A 6,478-nucleotide genomic window follows, 5' to 3' on the forward strand; every position below is an offset into this window, starting at 1 on the left:
TATTTTTCTGGCAATTAGTGATGTTGAGCATCTTTTTATATGTCTGTTGGTCATCTACAGACACTTCTTGAGTGCTTCTTATATGATAGGCACTGCTAGGCTTTATAGGTGACACAAAACAAAATATAGAATCTGTCTATAATTAACTTTCTTAAAAAAGTTAATCTAGTTAGGAAAACAATAATATAAGCAAATGATTTTTATAAAACAGGGTAATAGAATAGTGGTTCTAGAAGTGTTAGGGAACAAAAATAAAGCAGCAATTTACTTTGTCTTGGGCCAAAGACACCAGCATATGAAATGATATGGATGGGTCATTAATATGTGGAACAGACTGACAGATCTCAGAGGGGTGGACTAGATAAACCAAGGTGAATGGATTAGCCAAAGAACATATGTGTTCTTTGTGTAAAGGCCAGGGGAGGGATGGGTGGAGGCTGGGAGGAGGTGGGCAATTGGGAAGAATATGGGGGATATATGTAATAATGTCAACAATAAAAAGTAAATACACAAAAATAAAATTGGCTTTCCCTGACCAGGTAGCTCAGCTGGCCAAAGTGTTATCCCCATATGCCAAGGCTGTGGGTTTGATTTCATCAGGGCATGTAGAGAAGCATAAATAAGTGGAAAAACAACTCTCTCTCTCCCCCTCTCTCCCTCTCTGTTCCTCCCTCCCTCAAATTAAAAAATAAAATTTTTTAAAAAATAGGCTTTACCACTAAAACACATAGAGAAAACAGCATGAGGCTTAGTAGGACATGGCATGTTTGAGGAGTAGCAATTAGTTACATAAAGTTGGATTAAAGGAGAGATGAGGAGGATAGCTTTGACCATAGGTGGGCTGGTTTGTAAAAGGCTTTGCATTCAATATGAAAGATGCTGGATTATTAGCCAATGGGCAGTGGGGAATTTAAAGCACTATGAAAAGCGGTTTTGCTTATTTAGGATAATGTGGGGTTTTTCCTTGAATACTTACTCTGTTTTACACTAATGTAAATATAGATTTACACAAATACATTTTTCAGTTTTAAAAAGCCAGGAGAGTGAATTTACATGTGGACATGGCCAATCCTCTCTCTTCACAAATAGTCACGAGTGACTATGCAAAATGATTCAAAACCACTATGCTGATTTGCCTCTGGAGTTGCCCTGTAGCAGGGCAGACCTATGTTTGAGAAATCATAGCTAGCAGCAAAATAACATTATCCCTAAACTCCATTTTTCAAAAGATTTTATTCAGAACATGAAGGAGGGAGAAAGCGAAAATGGCTGCTGGGCCAAATTCTACATCAAAACCAATGTTTATAAAAGAAAGAAGAAAGTTTGTTTTGTCTTCCTGGTATATTTTTCCACAGGAGAACATAAGACATTAGGGCTAAATGATCTCTGATGTTTTACACATCTACAACTCAAATATTTTGAGAATGGCTGTTTTCAGTGTTCCTTACAGGAGGGCCCCACAGAAGCGGGTCTCCATGCTAATTGTGGGAATACGTGTGCACAGTCCACACTTTGATACCTGGTCTTAGCACTTCCAAGACTGCCAACAAATCAGAAACACAAAGCATGTTAATCACTATACACTAAGCTTATAAAACAACGAGTAACAAATCATACATTGAGAGAAGTTCTAAACAATATCATACATAAATGTGGTTTACACTGTTGAATATAAAGTATGTTATATATATTGGAGTATTAGACTTGTTGAATAGTTCAGATTGGTTGCCCTTCTTTTGAGCATACTCTCTCCTATTGAAATAAGCTGAGTCATGCATAATCTGGGAAATAATGATTTCTCTCTTTCAGCTCTTCACTCAAGCTGTTCTCTCTAAATGGAGCATTCTTTCCACACATTCCCTCCCCAGACCCCCACCCCACATCATCCGTCAGCTCTTAGATAAAAGGTTACTTCCTCAGCAAAGCTTTGCTTGACCCCCCATTTTAACCCAGCTTCTTCCCATCATCTTTCATTGAATAATAACCTTTTCTTTCATACCACTTCCCATAGTTGGTTTCCTGTGTGTGTTTATGTGGTGATAACAATTTACATGACACTTTAAAAATGGCCATTTTCCTCACTGGCCTGTTGTTCCCTGAGAACAAAGACTGTGTCTCTTTTGCACATTATTTTTTAAAATATTTTAATTACAGTTGACATATTCAATATTATATTAATTTCAGGTGTACAGTACAATGGTTAGACTTTTATATAACTTATGAAGTGAGCCCCTGATAAATCTGGCACTGACCTGACACCATACATAGTTATTACAATATTATTGACTATGTTCCCTAGACTGTACTTTACATCCCCATGACTGTTCTGTAACTGCCAATTTGTGCTTCTTAATCCCTTCACCATTTTCACTCATATATCGTTTGTTTTCTAGAGTCAATACCATGCCTAGCACACAGTGGCCAATTGGTAAATATTATTTGAGTACATTAAATTAATGGCAGTGTTGAAGAGAGAAAAAAGCTCAGAAAGCAGTCCAAATCCTGTCATGAAGCGAAATAGGGACAGCCTCACTGTGGCAAGTTAAATTTACATTATAAATATGTGAGATCCCAATAATAACTTTACTATGGCAGTTTACTCTCTCATTACTTCAGTCAGTGAGGCTTATCATCAGGATCTCTTTGGCTTGAGCAAGCTGGAAATCAAGCTCAAATTATGAAGCTTGGAACCAAAGATCTGGTGCACAGGAAAGGGTAGTGTGATCTTGACAGTTCTAAGAGCCTTTAAAGAGGCTTTTCTCCTGACAGTTCTCAGCCACAAGAGGAACAGGCTGGAAAGCAGGGGAGTTCTGAAGTGCCTTTATGGACTTCTAGTAGGTGAGGTAAATCTGAAATTATCATGAATGACAAAGCTATTTTCTCATCCTACACTGATCCTTAACTTTCTGTATGGTTTTAGGAGAGTGATATTAATTTCTTTATCTCAGTTTCTGAATACATGCAACATTGGCTAATGGTCATTATCAGAAATTTCTATTGGAGTTGCTTATTTTTGTTAGCAATGGCTGATTGAAATATGAACCACTACTCATTTTAAAATCTCTCTTTCTCAATTTTCTTGTGCACTGATGCTGAGAATGCAGATTAGAGTAGCCACTAAAGAAAACACAATGGAGTTTCCTCAAAAAATTAAAAGTGAAACTGCCTCATGACCTAGTAATTCTACTCCTGGGAATACAGCCAAAGAAATTCAGAGCACTAATTTGAAGGAATATATGCACCCCTATGTTCACTGAAGTGTTATTTACAATAGTCAAGATGTGGAAGTAACCTGAGCGCCCATCAGTAGATGCCTGAATAAAGAAGTGGTACAATGGAACATTACTTGGCCACAAAAATGAATGAAATCTTACCATTTGTCACAACAACATGGGTGAACCTAGAGGGTATTATGCTAAGTAAAATATGTCAGATAGAGAAAGAAATTTACCATATGATTGCAATTATATGTGCAATCTAAAGAATAAAATAAACAAATAAATGAACAAACAAAATGAAAAACAGACTCACAGATACAAAAGAACAAACTGAGGGTTGCCAGGAGGGGCGTTTGGGGGCTGGAGGAGAAAGGTGAAGGGACTAAGTAGTACAAATTGGTAGTTACAAAATAATCATGGCAGTGCAAAGTACAGCATAGGGTATATAATAAATAATATTGTAATAACTATGTATGGTGCCAAGTGGGTATTAGACTTAGCAGGTGTATCACTTTGTAAATTATGTATAATTTACATATATAGACAAGTATATATAATTTACATATATGTAAATGTACACATATACACATATATACATATATAATTATAGATAAATTACACACATATAATTCATGTATAATTTATAATTATATATAATTATTAAAAAGTATAATTGTCTAACCATTATGCTCTATACCTGAAACTAATATACTATTGGATGTCAACTGTAACTGAAAAAAAATTCACTCTCCCCAGTTTTTCAAAGAAAGGATGTTCCAAACATGTTTCCCTTGCTTTACTACTAATAAAAATATATGCAGTAGCTGCAATCCTACTGTATATAATTAAATAAAGAACAAAAGAGAAAGAGGAGATGGTAGAACAGGAGGGCAGGGGATAGAAACTGGCATGTCAGTTCCAGAGAGATCCCGCCTGATTAGTGGAGTGGCGGTTGCACCCAAGGGAGTATATGGCTTAAATGAAAGGGAAGTCACATAAGTCAGGCAAGCTGCTTTTCAAAGATAAGGTTGGAACTGTGGGCCTCCCAGAAAATATGACAGATCTTTATAATTTTTTTTCTTTCCAGAACTTGGTCTCTTTCTCCACTGCATTTTATCACTGTGCCTCAGCTTGCTGAGCCTTAGGCAACGATGTGTCTTTAGAAAAATTTGGTGGCCTTTTTACCATCCCCTGGCACCTCGTATCTGCCAGGCTCTTCACTTGTGCTCATTAGATCCTGAAAAAGCCCAGCAAGCGAGGTTCCTTTCTTATTGTCACGTTACAAATGAAAAAAGGAAGAAACTCAATGACTTCCAAAGGCTAATACCATTTAGGAAATTTTAGGACCCAAAGTAAAATGCAACTCTATCTGGCCCTGAGACTCTTGTTCTTTTTATGTGACTAATTGGTTTTTGGAGCTCTTCTACTACGTTGTTCAGGTATTACTATATTTTTAAGACTATAAGACACACCTAGGTTTTTGAGGAGGAAAATAGGAAAAAAAATTTTTAAGTAAAAAAAGTGGTAAAATATTTAATAACATAAATAACATAGGCTAACACCCACTCCTCACAGAGAGCCAGGTAAGGTGCATTCAGACTATAAGACACACCCTCATTTTCCTCTCAAATTTGGGGGGTGCGCCTTATAGTCTGAAAAATATGGTACAGTGTAGGAAAAGTGCTCCCATTCATAGGAATGGCTACAATTGTGTATGTGTGTGTGTGTGTGTGTGTGTGTGTGTGTGTGTGTGTATATATGTGTGTATTTATATTTAGTTTGTTTTTAAATTATGAAAACTATAAACAAATTTGTCTTTTTTAAATGATTCATACCATAGGGGACTTTCTATCCATTCATTCCCACTCCCATATCAATAATTTGGTATTCATCTTTCCAGTCTCTCTCTATACATTGATATATAAATATGTTCTTATAAATACATGTATCTTATTTTTTTTAGGGTTTTAGTTATTTATTGTTAGAGAGAGGTGAAGGGAAAGAGAAAGAGAGGGAGAGAAACATCAATGTGTGGTTGCCTCTGGTGCGCCCCCTAGCGAGGACCTGGCCCGCAACACAGGTATGTGCCCTGACTGGGAATCGAACTGTAGACCCTTTGGTTTGCAGGTTGGTGCTCAATCCACTGAGCCACAGCAGCCAGGGCTTATTTTTAATATCAATAACATCATAGTATAATACCCTTTTATTTAAAATGTAGCCGTATATCTTATCTATTTATTTGTCTTTAAATATTATTTTTCAATTACAGTTTAACCATATGTCCTGAAATATCAGTTTGCCTCTTGATTATTAAAGATGGTAAAATGTTATGTCCTGGCCAGTTTGCTCAGTTAGTTGGAGCATTGTACACTAAAAGGTTTCAGGTTTGATTCATGTACCTAGGTTGTGGGTTCTATTCCCAGTCAGGGAGGGTAGGAGAGGCAACTGATTGGTGTTTTTCACAGGTGATGATTTTTAAAAAAATCAAAATCTATGGTTCATCTATAGTATGAATCATTTTACCATCTCTTTCTTTTTTAATCCTCACTTGAGGATATATGTGTTGATTTCAGAGAGGACAAGGGAAAGAGAGAAAAACATCGATGTGAGACTGCAATGTTGATCAGTCGTCTCCCCTATGCACCTTAACTGGAGATTCAACCTGCAACTAAGGTATGTGCCCTGACTGGGAATTGAACCCACAACCTTTTGGTGCATGGGATGATACTCTATCCACCTGACTCCACCTGAGTCCACCTGACTCACTTGGCCAGGGCAGGTTTTGATAATTTAATAGAGAAGCACTAAAGATTCTTATTACAACCTAACAGATAACTCAACTCTGAAACTTTGGGCATTATGACAAGCAGGAAAAGGAGGTGTTTAGAAGCATTTTGGGGCACATAGCATAGGTTAGAGCTTAGTGCCTCAGACTTGAATTCTAGACTGTTATAGCAATGAATCATCTCCAGATTCATAAATATGTAGACAATCGTGTGCTGGGCAATAAGAGGATAATGACTTAGAGGCAATTTGATTTTTGCAGGGAAAAAGAAAAAACATTGTTGATCTTATAGTGTTGTATTTTTGTTTACGTGTGTGTGCGCACACACAGATAATCTTAGGATCTCTAATGTAACTTTTCTTTGGATTCTATGAAATACAAAAATACTTATTCAACAATTTAAAATAATTTGGATATATAAGTTAATATTTTTGACAATTTTTTTCTTTTAAACATTTCATCCTGTGACTAGCCT

This window comes from Phyllostomus hastatus, unplaced genomic scaffold (genome assembly GCF_019186645.2).
Source record: "Phyllostomus hastatus isolate PE091 unplaced genomic scaffold, TTU_PhHast_1.1 phas_contig_40, whole genome shotgun sequence".
Lineage (NCBI taxonomy): Eukaryota > Metazoa > Chordata > Mammalia > Chiroptera > Phyllostomidae > Phyllostomus > Phyllostomus hastatus.